The sequence below is a fragment of the Haemaphysalis longicornis genome, unplaced genomic scaffold (genome assembly GCF_048455015.1).
Source record: "Haemaphysalis longicornis isolate Haplotype H1 unplaced genomic scaffold, Haemaphysalis longicornis Haplotype H1 scaffold_3, whole genome shotgun sequence".
In the NCBI taxonomy this organism is placed as follows: domain Eukaryota; kingdom Metazoa; phylum Arthropoda; class Arachnida; order Ixodida; family Ixodidae; genus Haemaphysalis; species Haemaphysalis longicornis.
In genome coordinates, this window is record NW_027526335.1 from 130,119,593 (window position 1) to 130,138,939 (window position 19,347).

The 19,347-nt window shown below is 49.1% G+C and overlaps 1 protein-coding gene across 7 annotated transcripts in view; it reads right to left on the reverse strand.

The window, feature by feature from the left end:
• LOC144175082 (uncharacterized) overlaps positions 1-19,347 on the reverse strand; it is a 793,144-nt gene that overhangs the window by 256,553 nt on the left and 517,244 nt on the right. The window lies entirely within an intron of this gene.

A 19,347-nucleotide genomic window follows, 5' to 3' on the forward strand; every position in this document is an offset into this window, starting at 1 on the left:
AGAGCGCGGCGCCGCGGAAGCGCGCTCAACGTGGGGGGCGGGTCTCGGCGCCCCCATTGGCCGCGCCCGCGCGTGACGTCACAAAAGGTTGCTCGCGGGGGCGGGGTCTCGGTGCGGCACCGCACGTGACGCGTTCCGCACAGGCGACATGCGCACGCGCGGCGCGCGCGCGAGCCGTCGCGCTTTTTGCGGATGCGGCGGTCGATGGACGAAAGATGCGCGCAGTGGAACATAACAGCCCGGCGGCTTCCTCCGCCGCCTCGTCCTCTGCTTCCGCTGGCGATCGGAAGCGCGTCTCGTAGGCGACCGCTCGTTTCGGCACGACGCCTGTGCCAGTGTATATCAGTCGAATCGATGCTTCGGCACGAAGTGGTTCGCGGTAACCCTTTAGACGTCAAGTGGCTCTCGGGTCGTAAGCTAAACTGGCTATTTGATCACACTTTTGCAAATTCGTTCTCCCATGGGTGTTGAACACACGGACCTCTTTCAATCATGCCTGCGTGTATTTATTCTTGCATTTCTTAATTGTGCGTGCCGTAAATATGCATATTAAATGAAGATAACGAGCGGAGCCACCAGCAACGTTTCAAGAATAGATTTTGTGAGCTGCGCCATGAATGCCCATCGGAGAAAATCTCTTCTTCTCGTCAATGTATTTCCTGTAGAATTCAATATGTAGCACTGTAGCTGATTATTTTTACTTAAACATAAGAAGATCTCATCATTCGTAGGTTGCAAATCTGAAAAAAGAAAATTACCCGGGAATTAGCACTTGCGTGCGCCGGGAACATACGCGAGTCAGTTTTTTTTTTTCCCTGTCTTCAGCTAAATTTCGTCACTGATTTTTGCGTGAATTAATCTTTGCAGTAATAGCACAGCTGACCTGCTAGGAGTTTCATCGAATGCCTATTCATTATCTTTTAAATAAAAGGTCGGGTGCACATAAAGTTTGCCGTGCCTTCGAGAAGAAAAAAAACGTGGAGTGGGGTCAACATGACCCCTGCGCCGCATAACAGCCCGTGTAAATGCTACATATTTCGTAGACGCATGCGAGAATTTCAACTTATTCCATACCTATAGTTCAGAATCAGTGAAACGAACCTGCAAAGGGAATAGAACATAGCATTTCATAAAAGTGGGACGAAAAAGGTTGGTGCTGGCTTGACTTCCGCTTCCAGTGCTGTAAAGCGTGGTATATTATTACTGCCCACGACGGTTCCGCTTGGGTACGGCGGGGTCGCACCGCGCAATACAAGTTGGCGGATTCGATGGAAGCTCGCACTGGGTCGCTTTGGATTGGGCCGCTTAATTTCTGTGAATGAAAATTGTTAAATAAGGAAAGGCTATTTAACCCGAATTGTTTTGAAGTGAGATTAAAGGTATAGTTGTAAACATTGTCAAATCGCCAAATTCTGCCCTTATTAGTGTCGTTGACGCTGGTGACTGAAAGAGTTTATAACAGGCGTCAAGTGGAATAGCAGTAACTTTCATGAAGCAAGGTAAGCAATACCATGGTTGCAGAGGAAATTTTTAATATTGCCAAATTTATCCGGCAAAATATTGGCGGAAGTTGCATTGCCTATGATTCAGTGACAAAGAAGGACTTCTACTTAGGTCACTACCTAAATAAAGTCCTCATACTTCTTCAGGCGCATTTCAAAACAGTATTTCCAAGAAAATAGTTCGGAAGGGAGTGGGAAAAAACAAAAATAAGGTATGTATTCAAAAAAAAATTCGATCGGTCGGCCCGAACAGGCTTTGCGGAAGGTCATATCTTTATCGTATAATGCAACATCAAAATACTGTGGTTTAAAGGTAAAGTGCAGTTCTCAGACTCATCACAGTTCTTAAGAACTGATTACTTAGAATTTCATGTCTTTACGCAAAACATTTTCACCCAGCTATAACAAAGAGGGAGCTACGTACCTGCGATATTTTAAGGTTAGGAGATGGTTTTTACCAGGTTTTGCAGGGACAAGGAAGCGATCAAGTGTAATTAATTATACTGCCAGTATAGAAGATTAGTTACATCGAAGCTTGCAAGTGTTCTTAGAGGTATTCGTACAGTGCCCGTACTGGAAACGAATTCAGGCGAAACACGGTGTTTAAAAAAAATGGCTGAATTATAGATTCTTGAACTGTCCACCGTTTGGAAGAAATTGCTTGGGAATGTTGTAGCGCCTTGCGCATTCTAGTGAGTCAATTCTAGTATTATATTGGCTCCAATTAACTAGAACGTTAAGAGGTTGAACATCACACAAAAAATCGCGACATCCCTTTGCGTTTTGCAGAATTTGGCCTAAACCCGCCTACGCGACGACGAGGCAAATTGGTGTCTGTTTCGTCCACGAATGTTCTGTCTATCCAAATGCTCAATTCTCTGCTATAAAGCCTACAGCGTATACACTACGAGCCACGACAAGACCTCCACATCATACAAGATTGAATCATCCACCAATAAATAAGCAATACATTATAATAATCGGTCAACGCATTAACGCGTCGATCGATACATCAACCGAGTACCTTCCTTGCCCATGGTAAACAATAGATAAACTTACAGAGGTAGCAGCATACCGCAAGGATTTCTATGCTTCGTCACCAAGACCGATCAATATCGTATACTTCGATATTTCGAGTGCTTATATGAAGTGTATACATTTACAAGTTTCCAGCCCTTGCGGACTTCCTTGATGTACGCGAACGACTGCATTGTAGTGACGCAACTGCTCGATAACTGAAGGCAAGCAGAAAACTGCTAGCTGAATTTAAGTATATCCTGGCACCTGAAACAGATTCATAGTCCAGATTTAGTTTTTCAAAATGAGCCTTTCTACGCAATGGTTACGCGCGCACGCATCACACATATACGTACCTGAATGAGATAACCATTATTTCAGTACAACAGAAATTTGCCCAGTGTATACTGGCCTCCGGAAGAGCAAGAAAATCACGCATGTCACAAGTACATCGCATTGAATAAGTTTCTTGATTTGATCATACGTATAGCGCGATACAAATATGAGCTATACACACACACACAATAAAAACCGGTAAAAATGGGAAGCCTTTGATCGATCTTAGAACTTCTTAACATTTAGCTAAGATATCCGTGTAGCCACTATCGAAATCAACGGCGAATGTTCCCCCATCCACACCGCAACTCAGAAGATAAAGCCACCACTTTCAGAAGACGCCAAACGAACGCCTATCCGCACCGCACCCTCCTCCATGCCATATATCCGACCGAATATCAAGCCACGTGCAACTATATGTCCAACATCCGGCACCCTACACCATCAGGAGTGCCAGAAAACGCCAGTTCAACACCCAATCTACAATCCCTCCATTCAACAGTGGATGGCGCGTTTCACCAGCAAGGACCCTAAACGATACAGCTTGACCTGTTGAACAGGGCCCGCGGAGCCAGCCACAGCCAGGGGATAACGGACTGAGGATCCCTTCACCCGGTCGGATGCGCTAACAGCAGCCCCTGTTGTTGAATAAAGATTTTGTTAATTCATTCATTAAGATTAAGTTGTGGTAAGATTCCGCAGACGCAAGTCAGAGACGTACCGAGGTCAAAATTACGTAGTTGCATGGCGCGTGGAAGCCTGGAACTGTGCGCTTGGCCTCCGATTACCAGAACTGATATACGACATCTGCAAAGCTAATATATTGTACACCAATAAGATATATACGTGCAATGATGGTCCATTAAAGCTGCATCCTCATTCGATCGTATACGGTTCAAGCAGGTCCTTCTTGTAGTGATGTAGTCGTTTCTCTTTTTTTTTTTCCCCGTTTTTACGGTGAGTGTGTTTTAAGATGAAAGTGCCCCATTCTGCGAAAAAACCGTCGGCGCTGTTGTTGTAGTTTTCCAGTCTCGAAAATGACTGCAGCTGTAAATAGGAAATAAAAAAAACACCTCAAGTTCAATTTAGGTTGGAACCCAGGTCTCCACAGTAGCAGCTGTATGCACTACCGTATATCTCCGCATGTTGCCCGCGGCTAAACAAAAGTCGTTGTAGTTGTTCTACCCTTATTTTTGGCAAATACCCACTTGGACGATAGACCAGGAATCGGGAGCTTTAAGGGACTGATGCACTCGCTTCCCAAAACTATGAATTGGAAATGTAAAAGTTGAAGAATAGCGCATGCCACGTGACACCTGAACGTGGAGCCACGTGAGTAGAAGCTGCAGCGAAACGGGTCGAAGTTTCCTGCTCCGTAAGACGAAAATAGAGAAACGGAAATAGGATGTAGCAGTACAGGAGTTGTTAATGTACAGGGTGATAAAAGTTCAGTCGACAGTTATTTTTTTTTAGTCAAACCCTTAGATGTACGTGAAGACCAACGCTACAGTTAGGTTGTGCGCCAAGGGGGACACACAATGAGGTGGCAACCATTGGTGTCGGTGGCTTAATTAACTAAAATTTAATAATTAACTTTTTAGCGGCTGCAGTAAGCAAGCATGTACGTATTGAAGAAGTTAGACGCAATCTTGTTTCGACACCTTTTCATTTGGCAGGGTTCTTCTAGCGCATTCGAACTCCGAGATATTGAGCTGCGAAGTTTCATTGCCGTTCGCATGATTACGCGTGCTAGACAGTGAAGACCGGCGAAAGGCTCCTCCCTTTTGTGACGTACCTGCTGTGTACAATGCTTAGTTTGACAACGGGGTGGATGCATAGGCAAAAGTGATAAGTGGCACCCTTTCAGTCTTGGCTGCCGTTATCGCAATCTGCAGTAGGCGGAACCGCTATCGAAACACAGAACAAAAGGGAGAAGCTTTGCGCCGGTCACCACTATCTAACATGCGTAATCATGCGAACGGCAATTAAACTTCGCAGTTCGATATCTCGGAGTACGGATGCGCTAGAAGATTTTTGAGAAATGAGACTGCGTAGACACACGATCACGTCTAACTTTTCAATACAAACATGCCTGCTTACTGCAGCTACTAAAAAGTTATTTATTGAATTTTAGTTAAGCCACCGACGTCAATAGTTACCACCTCAATGTGTGTCCCCCTGGACGCATAACCTTACTGTAGCGTTGGTCTTCACAAACATATAAGCGTCTAATTAAAAAAAAAACCCTGTCGAATTAACTTTGACCCTGTATTAATAAGCATCGTCAGGCATTCGTCTTCAAAGAAAGTGTTGGTGCTAAAGATCACTGCATGAACCTTGCAGTACAACCATGCGCGCAGAGTATACAGCGAAAGGACGCTCTGGAACGACTGCGTCATACGATTCACACAAACTTCACGCAGCCATGGAAATGCACGCACTCAGCCGCCTGAACGAGTTTTCCACTGCAGAAAAACAAGTATTTGAAACCAAGAACGCGAACTTACACACGCTGCACGTGGCCTTGCGTAATTTTCTCATGAATTCTGCAACCACGCTCCGGGTTTCTCAGTACACTACACCTAAGACTGTGACACAAAATCGTGATTCGAGCATTCGGTCCTCATACCCTTCTTTTTTTCTCCATTGCGACGCCTATTTTGTCATCTCGAAACGCGTGCGTCCAGCGATATTTATTGGTCCAATTCCGCTGTCCCCGCTTACGAGTAAGCTCTGTCATCTCGCCGACTATCGGCGGGGCGGTAATTACAGCCCTTCTCGCCAAGAGGAATGCAGCAGAAAGACAAAATATGAGTGCGGTGTGTTCTGTCTGCTTGGAACCATTACAAAAGTTCCTTTCAAAAAAATTTAGTTCCGTATCTGCATGCCCGCATGCAGCTTAATGACCGCCACCGATGAGTCGTGTTCAGGATGCTGTATACTAAACCCGCCTTCCCCTTTACGACTGCTACGAAGGAACGTCTTAACACTTGGTAACTTTCTTGGATTGTGGCTGATGCACGCTGACTCGGCGTTGGGGACAAAGGCTCTGTTGACTTTGCTAAATGATTCGGACTTATGCGATATTCTCTAACCCTGGAGTCCCCAGATCGCATTATCCTGTTGCCAATTTTTTTTTTTAATCCGTCCCACTTTTTATTTTATCTTCCCTTTAATTCATTAGCTTTTACCTCTTCACTCCTCTCTCCCTTTTTCTGCCCCGCTGTATTCACTCCCATCTGAAGCAGCAAGCCCCGCCGTTTGTGCACGGCTAACCTCTTTAGTAATTTAAAGCTTTCTCTATTTCTATCCATCTCTCACAAATGTGGGGATAGCATTGAAGGACCATGTAACCGGTTGAGGAAAAGGATCTTAATTCCGCACCACCCATCATGACGAGAGGATACTATGACGCAGTTAGACAAGACAAACAGTGGTGTGTAATTCCGTACATCTTCCCATCTGTCACTGTTGACTTATGAAGAACGAGTCATGATGGTGGCGATGACGATGCCACGTAGCGAACTAGTTTTCGCTGGGAGCGAGTGTGAGAACATATATCTCCAATAGCTATCACAATATTGCAAAAAAAAAAAAAGAGAAGAAGGTGCACTGCCGGAAAGCTTGTCCTTTTTTGCAACTTAGAAGAAAAAAATAGCCGTTCTTATCCAACTTAATGTCGGCTCAGAACGGCTCCGGACGATTACAGAAGCAATTTAATTAGCGAACAAACGCTCCCCGACTGTTAATTTTTTATAATAGGGGGACATACGGAGGAGCGGGGCGAGATGCGCGGAAAATGATCGATGCGGAGAAGGATATGTGCTGATAAAGCGAAGTGTGAACAAATGAGAAATCCGTTCAAGGATTATAAACTAGCGTTCTTAGAAGGTTCCACATTGGAAGCATAAATATTCGACTGTTGACTATCCGCAAAGTATCCAAGACCGCAGGTTGGCCGTGCGGAACGCCATATACACATAAATGCACTGAGATCCCGTTGAAGCATGATCCCGCATTTTCGCCATGAACTATTCCCATTACAGATAGATACGCGCATATAAGTCGTCAGTTTTTCTTGTATACCACTGCGACACGAATGGCGGGATAAAGAAATGTGCGGTTCGAAATAGCAGTTGTGCACGACCCGCAAGGTGAGAACAGGGAGAAAATAAAAAGTAAGTATAGCCAGCGGGAAACGTTGAACCGTTTCTGTAATCGGCGAGACCGCAAGAGTAGAAAAAAAAATAGCACGAGCTTTTTTTCCGCGTTAATTGGGCTGACGAGAGGCTGCGTAAAACGGCCCCCGAATAAGCCTGAATGCCGCCGCGTGTCGAGAGCTCAGAGGTCATCACGAAAATAAGCGGGTTTAGTATAGGCGCGCCATTTTCCGGATGCGGGGCACAAAAGAACGAACCTCCGATAACAAGCCGCTCGCACGATACTCCGATCTAAAGGCGGCATGCGAAAACAGGAGCCAGTCAGCACACGCGCCCACACCATGGAGTAACGGTATGGATCCGCAGCGAACGCCGCAGGCTCATCTTGCACGGATTCGCAGCGGAGCCCTACATTTCTATCGGGAGCGATCGAGGGTTGCGCGCATGTAGATTGTGCGCGGCGTGTGTCCGCAGAACTGGCTGCGAGCGCGCAGGCTAGCCGAGAGGTGAAGCCGCACTTTGCAATTAGGAAAGAAGCTGTGCAGCACGCAAGCAGGGCGACAGCTTCGGCCACGTTCCAGACCACGCGGGACGGGGAGGGGGAGGGCGAGGGTGGAAGATGAGAGCTGCAGCACAGGGGACGACGACCACACGCGCCGGAGCACAAAACAGTGCTGCACGACTTTCGGCGGGATTGATTGGCAGTCGTGAAGCTCGTTAGCACGCTCATTCCCCTCCCCCTCCTCGTAATGTATACATACACATACACGCGGTTTGTATACGGGCGGCTTCGGAGGAAAGCGTTGGAGAAAGCCTAAAATACCTAGGGTGCCTTGAAAAAACAAACTGTAGACTAATGCGTAATGTGGTGACCTCTTCTTGGGCTACTTTATTCTGTGCGGCAGGACCTGGAAAAAAGAATACCCCATGTGTTGATGATGGCAGCTGTGCAAGAGACGTCGAAGCACGATGGCTTTTATGCCGCTGTGCCACGTATACCGCCGCTGTTCCTTAATTTAATTGCGGATTTTGAATTTCGCGGGTTACCAGATAACTAAAGTTTAATAACACCTTAGGCGACAGCACACGGACGGGTGGACGGGTGGACAGACAGACAGACAGACAGACAGACAGACAGACAGACAGACAGACAGACAGACAGACAGAGGGGGACCAAACTTTCAGCGTTTACACGGCCCACCCGTCGCCAGAATTTAATCGAGGATTTCGATGACAAATTATCGCAACTGCACACGCGGCCACCGTCCAAGAAAGTAAATGCAGCGTAACTCAGGTGTGATCATGTAATGCGGGACACGATAGCCGGTGAGCGCAAAGTTATCCGCTACAGGCGGCGATGGACAGCCACGCACAGCTGGAGCGAACCAATGGGGGGTTCCCGATTTGTGACGTCATTTGATGATGCGGACGCCGTTTATCTCTTTCGAAGAGGAGCCCTTACATTGTCGCTCTTTTATCGTGCAAGGAATCCCAATCGATGTACTGTAATTCAAAGCATTCTTGAAGCGCAGAATTTGCCCGCGCATATGGGAAACAAACGAGCCAAGTCGTTGGATCACGTGTTCTGGAACCACGAACAAACACCACTTTTGTGCGCGCAGCGAAAGCTCTACGCTAAGCCATAAAGGTTGGGACCTTTTCAAGCGAAGATTGCATTTTCTAGCTCATTTCAAGTCGATACTTTTTATGTATACTCGTGTGGCTCACACCAGTTGCACCACAGCCTATAGACGTATACCCCATCGGGCAGTTCCTATTTCTGCATTTCCTGCAAGTAGCAGAACGTTCGTCGACGTCCGCTCACAATGGTTGCTCCCCTGGCGCTAACACCGCACAAACGCCTAGTTTCGACCGTTACGTTTTACAGAAAGTTGGAGTAATGGGGGGTGTTTCATTCATTCTGATGATTTTCTTCATGCCCGTTGTAGTTAGCCAACTTGACAGAGCATGCTATAACCTCGAAATCCAAGCCAAAAATGCTCGTTGGCAGACATGACGGTGTAACAGGAGTGACGCTGTACATCACGTGACCCAACGACGTTGTGACGGACGTGTTTCATCGTATACGCCTACAGCGGCCTTCGCAAGGCCGCATCAAGGTCACACTGATTCAAAAAGTGACTTATTTATTTATTTATTTAGACATACTTCCGATGTCATCAAGGACTCTCGCAACAAGGGCATGTGACATGGACTTTCGTAAGGTAAATAAATACAGAAAACAAAAAAAAAACCCATTAGCAATGCTGTTCAACGCTTGAAGATAGCAGATACGGAGTCATTTTTAAATTTGTCACACTACTAAAAACACGTACATGTGGGAGAGAGAGCGACCAATAGTTCGAAAGTAGAAAAACCCAAGCAGAAAAATTCCGTACATTTACAAGGTGTAATGTAAGGAACGGGGCGCGATGACGAAGGATGGATGCAGCAAATGCACATGGCCCCTCAAGGAGAAAAAAAAAAAGAAAAAAAAAAAGGCGGCGGGCTGTAATAGTACTAACGCAAATCGCCTGTCAAAAGTACGCACGCCAATAAGGAGAGGCGATTGCAATAAATCAGCGTTAAAAGTCCCTAGTTATCACGGTTCCACCTTAAATGCGCTACTTTGGGTGCATTAATTTGAACGCCAACGAGGAACTGCAGCCTATAAACGAAGGCGGTCGCTGCATCGACTTAGACCACACGCCTATAAGCGCAAATACGCTGAATTTGATAACAGGCTATGTATGGTCAGCTAAACGGCCCGATGAGGTCAGTTTGGAAATTGAGCGTGCGCAATTTAGCCCGACCTATAGAATACTAGGATACGTATAAAAGCACAAAGCCTCGACGGATCCGCCTTTTTATTTTTGCTTTCAGCCGCTCGTAGACAGTGTTGCCCAGCGCGCATACAGATATGTGTACACCGGCAATATTTCAAGCGGCCGCGGATAAACGGCCACCACGAGATACGTGCGCGGAACACCACGAAACGCAGCTTCGCCGTGGAGCAGAAGAAGAGAGGCGCACGCACGCACACGACCAAATTCTGCAAGAGCCGCCGCAACCAACCAGCAGCCGAACAAATTGCGACGCCCTACCGCGCGGCCACTCCGCCGGACGGTTGCGCACGCGTATAGCCACGACGCTCACGACTCCGACACTGTGGTCAGACCAAAAGGGAAAAAAAAACGGCGAGCGTGCTTGTGCACTTTGCTTTCTTTGGTCCACCCTTTTCATACTTCGCTACGGCGTATTTGAGCCCATATACCTGCCTACTGCTGCCGTGTAATACAAGTTGCAGAGGGGACCGAGGCGGACGAGACTGTTTAACTTGACTGCTTTAAGCGAGGGAGGAGGGTCGTTTTGATACGGTTCATCGGACTGGCTGCTTCCCCTTCTTCACGCGCGCAGGGGTGGCTACCCCGCATAGCGGCGATTTCGTTCCTTTCTGCCTCGCGTATATACCGTTGGCCGGCCGCTATAGGCAGTCACGCGGGCCACGGTATCGTCGGAGGGGGCGAAGTTGGGAGGTGGCGCGCAGGAAATGTGCGCGCGAGGTGTATCATTTGCGGCGCCCCGTGTGTGTCATTACGTGTGCGAACCCGCCTGTGCGAGAATGTGTTGCGGGCAAGCTCGCCACGCCGGAGAGGGAGGGGCGGCGGAGCGGGAAGAGGCGAACATCACAGCGCGCTGAGGTCGGGCCGTGACTCGGAGAACGACGCGGAACGCATCGGTCGGACAGAAGCGCCTGACAGGTCGAGGTACACGAAGGGAACAAATGCGCAGGTTCGTTGTTTACACGCACACTTTCTGCTTGACCTCCTCCTACTGGCGTACGCCTTTTTTTGTCTTCTTTCTCAAGGAGTTACGCAACACAATACCCGCTGCCTGCCGCTTGGGAGGCGGGTAACTATACTTCTATTTCCGGTTGCGGCGGCGCAGGAATATGGACACGATCGAGAGACAAGATCGGCGTCCCTGGATGAGTGTACTCAGGCGATGTGAGGTAATTCTCACCCCACCGAATCATAGTCACTTTTTTTTCTTTCAGATTTGGGGTTTCATGTTGTTACGTTCAACTGAAGCCTACGCCGTGGCATGCTGGAATGGTACTGGGTGTGATTTGTAACCATTCCTTTGGCGTAGCGAAAGCCAACGCAACCTTTCCAACCATTCCGTGTAATCTGATGGTCGTGCGAACGCAGGCTGTTCTCCGTTACATATCTGCTCCCGATGACCCACAATTGATATGCGAAGATGATAGATCATTATTACTCCGAGGCATTAAAGAGCGTCCCTTATGTCCCATCCCTTATGCCCACGTCATGTTACACTTCGTTCCCAAGGCAGGTCTAGCTCGCTACAAGGTGAGATATGCTCAAGCGCTACTCAAGGTTCGAAATGATGAGCTTAACACCAGATGAAAAAAACCTTTGAGTGTCACGGCTTTCTGCATTTGCGCCCGAATCTGAGGACGTGAATAGGTGCAAATGTCACCAGCACAGGTGCAGAGGTGGGCATTGGTTGTTAAGGCTTCAAGGAGAGGTTAAATAATGTAGGGCTAAGCACACTTCCTTGCAGGACACCACACGAGACATAGTGCTGAGAGGTTAACTTGACCTCCGTTTAATGGAAGCATTCCAGTAGAAAGCAGTATAATGTCTCGCTCATCTCTCCCCCATTCAAAAAGTTCCACAAAAAATGTTCGCTTCGCCCTGTCTCACACGATAAGTATTACCTGATGATCTCAAATACTCGTTCAGGTAATCGACTGGGATAGACACGTTTGAACCCACTGCGCGAAGCAGATCGGTATCGAAGGGAAGCACTTTATTTGGTGCCAGAACAGGCTGATACCCAAACATCTTTGTTATACTCAACGTATCACCTCGATTCAAACGGAGTGGTCTGCACGATGCAGCAGGTCGCCCTTCGCTTTGGTAAGATTTGCTTGACATGCAGCGTGCCTTGAGTTTCTGGAGCAGATACTTCAACGTACTGCTTGTAACGTGCTTGTAACGTACTTGTAACGTAGTTGTAACGTACTCTGCTTGTAACGAACGTCGCAAACAAACGGCAGCTTGATAAAAGTCATGACACGCCTTCGATTTTGTGCAACAATACAATTATTTGGATTTCTTGCCTACGAAAGCTACGAAAGTTGTCCGTCCATTCGCGGCGGTGGCGGTGGTGGTGCAGCCTCACACGTCTACCTTCAGCCCCATCGCCACCCGCCGCCTGTTTTTTTCTCTTTGTACCTTTGTCCCAGCAGGAGGTAACAGGCCAGAGATTTGTCTCAAGCCAACCTCTTCTTCTATCAATACTCTCTCTCCCCCTCCCCCCCTCTCTCTCTGCCTGCCTGCCTGCCTACTTGACTGCCTGCCCGTTACACCTATCGGATAGACTCTCACGTCATCACCTCAAGGTGCAAGGAGCGCGATCCGCTCCTAATGCTCATAATCATGTTCAAACCTTAAGATTCCCACTGCTGCACCTTAATCCTCACCGGGCTCAGTAAAAGCGCTGAGAGAAGAGAAAGTGAAGCGTGCTGGTCGATCGAGGGGGGTCGCCCGGGGTGCTCTCGTCAAACCCTACGCCCACCTGCCCCGCAATCGGCGGCGGGCGCCGCCGATGCCCCTGACCACAGCAGACAAGAGCAGCACCAACTCGTCGGTGTCCCGGGCGGGCGAAAAAGGACGCGGGCGGCCGAGCGAGAAGATCGAAGCTCGCCGGCGAGCCATCGCTCGTCCGCGGGCTGCCAGCGGTGACAGGGCGAGATGGATGCGCAAATAAATAACCGGGGCCTGTTCTCGGGCGGAAACGCAGTCGAGAGAGCGAGCAAATAGCCCAAATTAAATGTACACACTCGCTCTCTCTGCGGACCAAGGAACGACCTGCGGTTGCGGTGAGGCACGCGCGCCAACGACCCGGCGCCGCCGCCGCGCACTGTTCACGCTGCGACCGCTATGCACCGGCGACCGTCGGCGCCCCTTTCCTGGGTTCTCGTGCCGAGCTCTTCAGCTTGTTGCACGCGTGCGTCGTAAATGCGAACGTGCCACTGTTACCTTGCAGTCTGACGTCAATACATGCGGCGAAGTCCGAGCACGCATGGTAATGTCTGTTGACGCACTCCATGTCGGCGTAGTGGTAGCGGTTGCGACAGTGATAGTGGCGTATACAGTGGCACTATACTGGTGGTGGCGGCGGATGTGGTGGTTGTAAGTGTGGTAGTCTTGATGGCACACTCGTATATATATATATATATATAGTAAAAGTCATGTCCATATGAGCTGTTTTTCGCTCCCTTTCCTGTCCATGCTCAGATATCTATTGGGTGAGCGGCTGATGCTCATCCTTACCCTTCACTGCGAGAACAGTCGCTGAAACCATGGTGCTCAAAACCCGTGCTCCGCAGGTGTACCGTAAGCAGAGTTTTGGTGAGACGCCGCATTATAGTTTAGGCTAAGACAGAATGAGCGACTGTCTTGGCCCCTCAACCACTGACGTGCAAATGACGTGCTCACAGTGTCGGAGTCGCCATGTGCTTCATGCATGGAGCAAAGCGATGTAGTAGTGGCCTGATAAATGTTACCGATGTAATTCCTTCCAAACGCGCTACCTGTGATGCCGCAACCAGGCGGAGTATCGACCGCATCAAGAAGGTAACGAAGCTGGAAGCTTAGGGAGAGGAGGCTGACCGAAGAACAGCCTGCATGTCCCCAGAAATGAAGCTTGGACGTGTGGGCAACGCCTATATCAAATGAGGGGTAAAGCTCATAATAAACAATGGCACCCCATTAAAATGGCAAGGAAGTCGCGAGTACAAGACTGACTTTGAAGTGTGGTCGATGTAAGATTGCTTCATCTGTTTTTTCTGCTTCAGGTTTGCAACTTACATCTGCAGTCATCCTAAGAGCAGTGCAGTGGTGTGTATATATGACTCACAAAGGTATATATGACTCACAAACTCCAAGCATTCGAGGTTGCCAGAACCACCGTACCTTTCCCCATGAACGGGCGGCAAGTGCGGTAGCCTGCAAAGGCTTCGTTGTTTGTTAATATTGCCTGCCGGCAAGAAGGCGCGTTACAGTTTGAACCTGCTTCCGCGCCACATTGAAGACAAAGAAATGTATATGAAATGGCGGCTGATCCCTGGCGAACAAACACTGCAAGGCCACCCGAAACTAAACGAATGATATACTACCCGAGCACACAGGCTCTGCTTGCGTAATGTAAGCGAAATGAGCACGCAGTGCTGGAATTTCACCAGCCGCAGTCGTTTTATAGCTGATTGGGGTGCTGATTCTAGTTTGCGGCGACGGAATTCAGGCCACTACAGCTGACGACGTCGTTTTCAGAGAGCTATAAACTTAGACAAAAAACCTGGCGAACGAAACTGTACATACCATTTCTCTTCCTCATCCATCTTTCCACCCCGTTAGGTTGGAAGTGTTGGCTTGGCGGAGATGAAATAACCAAGCGCGGTACCGAACGCCACAACGCAAAGGGAACCTCATCTGATTCTCATAATTCGTCTTTTTTTTTCAGCGTGAAGAGGGATAACATTTTATACACAAACAGTTCCTTTAATTTTGTTTGTTGTGTACACCTTCAATTTATATCTTCCTTTATTTATGCATTCTTATTTCCAGAATACGGATGCTTCTCTGCTGGTGCGAGCCAGTAGAAGTTCGTTTCCACACGTGGTTCAAGTGTATGAACATTAAACTCCGTTCACCCAACACAGACACTCAGCAAGGTGTATGGCAGATCATATTAAATAGTTACAGCACAAAATAAAACCATGCAAGACAAAAAAAAAAAAAAATCCGACGCAGACCTTGTTCCGTCGTCTTGCGTTAACTCGCCTTCGCTCTGTAACTGCTTAACACACATTCAAACTAAAATCATGTTCAATCAAGGTTTAAACATACCCATATCAGGCCGTTGCTAATGGCCAGTAATAATTTCGCTGCATCCAACCTCCACATCATGCCTGCCTGAAACCTTTCGCCAAATCTTGAACAGAAGGAATGTGTTTCTCTGAACCGCAATCCTCCATCACAGAAGCCATACGCTATTCAGCGCGACCCTGTACCATTATTTTGATTGAAAAATGGACGGAGTTGAAGTGGGGGGGGGGGGGGGGGCGCACCCATTACATGACCGTCGGGTATGTAAATCTTCCGACGATACTATACAGTACACCTGACGATACCGGCGTCTGTTTGCAAACGGCCCATGGCTGACGAGTGCCGAACCGGAGTGCATGCCCCGTACAAGCGATCTTCGAACGATCGCGCGTGGCGGCGACCTTGCCAAGGCGTGGCACTTGCGTGCACACAGTCTCTCGGAGCCGCTGACAGATGCGTTGTGCGCGTGTGTAGGTGTATGCACAGGCGGCGATCTGCTACCCCACAGCCGCGCTTCGCGCGGGCAACGCTTTGATGATGCACCGGAGAGATCGGAGGACGGGCCGCGCATCCCTCGGTTAATTCAATCACGGTCCGGTATCCATCACGGCGGCGGCGGCGGTCAGACAGCGAAAGGGCGTCAACTGCGGCGGACGCCCCGCGAGCGAAAGCGAAAGGCAGAGTGAGAGGGAAGAGACTGCGTTCGCGCTCGACCGTCTGTCTGCCAGTGCCTTCGAAATGCGAGGTGCATGCACATGCGTGCAGACCGGGCCAAACATAGTTCCCCCCGCAGCCCCCTTTCTTCCGAGTGTGCTGATGACCGGACTGCAGCGGCTGCATGGGCTGCGTGCATACCGAGGTGTGTCAATGTAACAAACTCACGAGTGCGATAACGAATTGAAGAGATGACGAATGGACCGAATAAAGGCAACATTAAGTTTGTCGGCTGGAAGGATGTAGGCGCCTATTCCGACTCGGCTCCATGGACGCAGGCTTGCGTTATTTGTCTTTTTCACGCGCAATGAATAAGCGGAGTTTCTGTCATTATAGTGGCAGACCCAGGGGTTTATGCAGAATTCCGATTTTGGGGGGGTGTCGGTGGGATGTTTGGGGGGGTGTTGCATAAATCCCTAAGCAGGGTGCTTGTGGTTGTGGAATCTTTTTGAGGGGATGTCGAAGTCCTTCTGGGGGGTGTTGGGGGGGGGGGGGGTGTTAGGGGGGTGTGTATAAATCCCTGGGCAGACCTTGGGAGTTATGCTTAACCTGTTTCTTATGTGTTGCGCATTTTATATTTTAATTTTAGAATTTGTCCGTTCGTATGTCAGGGCATCTTTATCGCCACCGTAATAACCCTCTCCTCACTAGCATGAAGGCACTGAAAGGCAAGTGGACTCACGCTCCCCATAACAGACCGTGGTGAATGGGTAGAAAATTTAATGGAAGGTCCACACCGGTGGGTCTACCATCCCTCTCCCTCGCAAACTTGAGACTCGGCTCGATGCGCACGTCTTGCTGCAGTTTCAGAGGTACGCAACGCGGCGTTTCTCGCACGCCTCTCGCACACTGTGCCAACTATGCTTTGCGTTCTAGCCGTCTCAGTGGGGTCATGGTTCTGATTGACTGCCCGTCACTGTTTGCATTGGCCACCTGTGTTCCCACTTCGTCGCCGTTATCCCCATTCCATTCTCCGTTGCCGCATGTTCGGCTCTGCACTCTACATTTTACAATGCATACAAGCGGTGACGGAACGCCTTTATACAGCGCGCGACGATCGAGCCTGGCTGAGAAGGCGGCTTGACGCCCCCCTATCCAGCGCTTATAGAATTATTGTGCCTATAAACGTTGCCCCTAGCAACTAAGTCGCGGGAGCGGTTCGAACGGAGCCTTACCGCAGTCAATGCCGCAGCCGCTTCGGGGACGTCACCCCTCGCCGCACGCGCTCTCTCCTCCGTTCTTCTGTTATTCCTTTGTCTTCGCATCGACGGCGAGACTTCTTGCCGACATGACCCAATTATTGCTGACGATATGAAAACTGGCCCATGCTTGCGCTTCACTGTAGCACCAAATTCGATCGCGCCTGTCGAGATACGTGTATCTAAAGAACCGCTAGAACGTCTTTGTGGCAGGCTCAGTCAAGTCAAACGTTGTTTTTCGGTTGTCTTCGATCTCGGCTGAGCAAGGTTTTCTTGGAGACGTCGCTTAGCTTTTGCTTCGGCGTAGCGCGCTGCCTGGTTTGCCGTGCGGTGGCGCTTAGCGGCTGCTTCGGTGGTGCTCTAATCGCAAATCACTCAGTATATAAGCTTGTTCGGAAAGGGCGATGTAAGTGGAACGGGCTCGCGAAGAGCTTGAAGGTCGTGTGCGAAGCCTGCGCGTACAGCGGTGTGTCAGATATGCTTGCATTGCTTAATGGCGCCCTCGTTCTCTTGTAGACGGACTTGTATCTAGATACAGCGTAACTATAATTTATGCGAAAGCGTCAGCGAATTAAATGAGTTGCGACTCGCGGCGACATCCCCCGATTTGTAATTAGAGCCCGTTGGGTTACGGCGTCCGTCATCGGCAAGCCCAGCCAAGCTCGTAAATGCGCCGCGAACGAGAGAGCTGGGAACCAGGCTATATCGAAGCTCAATCACTGCGGCGCTGCGCGAACAATGCGCACGGCCGTCCGTGAGGCTCCCGGCCGCGCACGCAAGCGGCGTATAATGCACGTGAGACCTGGCCCGAGGCTATGGGGCAGGGAACAATGCGCGCGGTGCACCGCCGCGACTTAATTAAGTCGTCGCGCCAATTACCCACGACGTGCGGCTAACGCGGTTTCGTTATTTACGATGGTGCGAGAATTCCCCGCAAACACCCACCTTTTTTTTTATAAAGGCTATAAAAGCTGCGCCTTGAACAGCCCGGAACACTGTTTCACGCAATGGTGGCTGGAGCGGGTCGTTAATGGAGCCACTTTGACAGCGGCAAAAGCAGCTGGGAAACCTCTGTGGTAATGAGCGCGCTTTTTTTTTGTTTTTTTCTGAGCCATGCCATGTCGCCCGCCACTATATATACCTGCCGCCTACAGGTACACAAATTGGATGGGCTCTTGTTCGCCTCATGCACAGCTTATATCGATATCTTTTTTTTTTTTTTTTTTTTTTTGAGGGGGTAAAACTGCGAGGAAACTATACTGACTTCATTTCGTTCATTTTCCAGTGTCGATCGATTCAAGCAAAAAAAAAAAGGAGCATGCATCTGCGTAATTTTGTATCGCACAACACGTTTAGCAAAAGTAAGAAACGGAAAGCAAAAGCGGAATAACACAAAAGTGATAGTAAGAAACGGCAGTCAGAAGGACAAGCTTCAATTGAAGCTCAAAACAAAACATAGCGAGGGGAAGTGGGAAGGCGGCGAAGTCCTTCAGAAAGTGGTATAAGAAGTATTATTTTGCACCGAGTTCCTTATTCATCGTAACAGGGCAGAAACGAAAGGCCAGTGGTTCGAAATATCTCAGTCATATCATACGACCGAATGAATCATTGCTTCCGGTAGTGAGCCCATTAGCGTAAAGCAGCATTATGGGGGAAATGAACGTGTGTAAAAAAAAATCCTAATCCTTTGTGAACATCTTAAGCTCTAACTAGCGTCACGACTCTAATATCCTTTCATTTAGTTCAAACTTCGAGCACGGAAAAACTAACGCTCGAAGCTGAATTCTGTAAGTCGACGTTATTTGAACACTAATGGGTGCACGTGAAGCTTAAGAGTTCTAGTCAATTAGGTTACCGCTTGCTTTGCGAAAAATAGATTTCAGCGTAGAAAGCAATTGTGGACGTCATGAAGTCTCAGATCAGATCTGCATGGTTGCACAGTTATACCACAACGCTTTCACTTGATCGAAACAAAGCCCACACGACAAAAACTCCTTTCACACCAAGACAGGAAATGAAAGATCGTATATAACTGTGAAAAGAATAACAAGACAGCAAATGAGAGAGGGGACAGAATGACCGGGTGGACAGACACTGCCGATGCGCGTTTAGCATAAACGGCGAGCGAGAGAGGCGCGGTGGAGACCCCGTGGTCAGGCTGCTGCCGGTCGCGCGGCAACCACCGCGGCCACGGCTTGCGTTCAGAAATAAAAGAAGGCACAGCGAACGTGCGCGTTATTGATGAGCAGCGAGGCGGCGATCAGCGGGAACCGATAATTGCCCCGCTTTGGCCGCCTCGCGCCAAGGTGTTTCCCCACGGACGCTCTCCATCGCCGGCCACTGCAGTCTGGCCCATTCTCTGCTGGCCCGCTCCTCTCGGAATGCGCTCGGGACGCACAATTAAAGCCGCCGCTAGCCCTGCTGGAATGCCAGAGGCTGTGCAGCAGAGACACGACGCGGTGAAGTGGAGGCCTACGGCCACTGTATGTATATGTATATG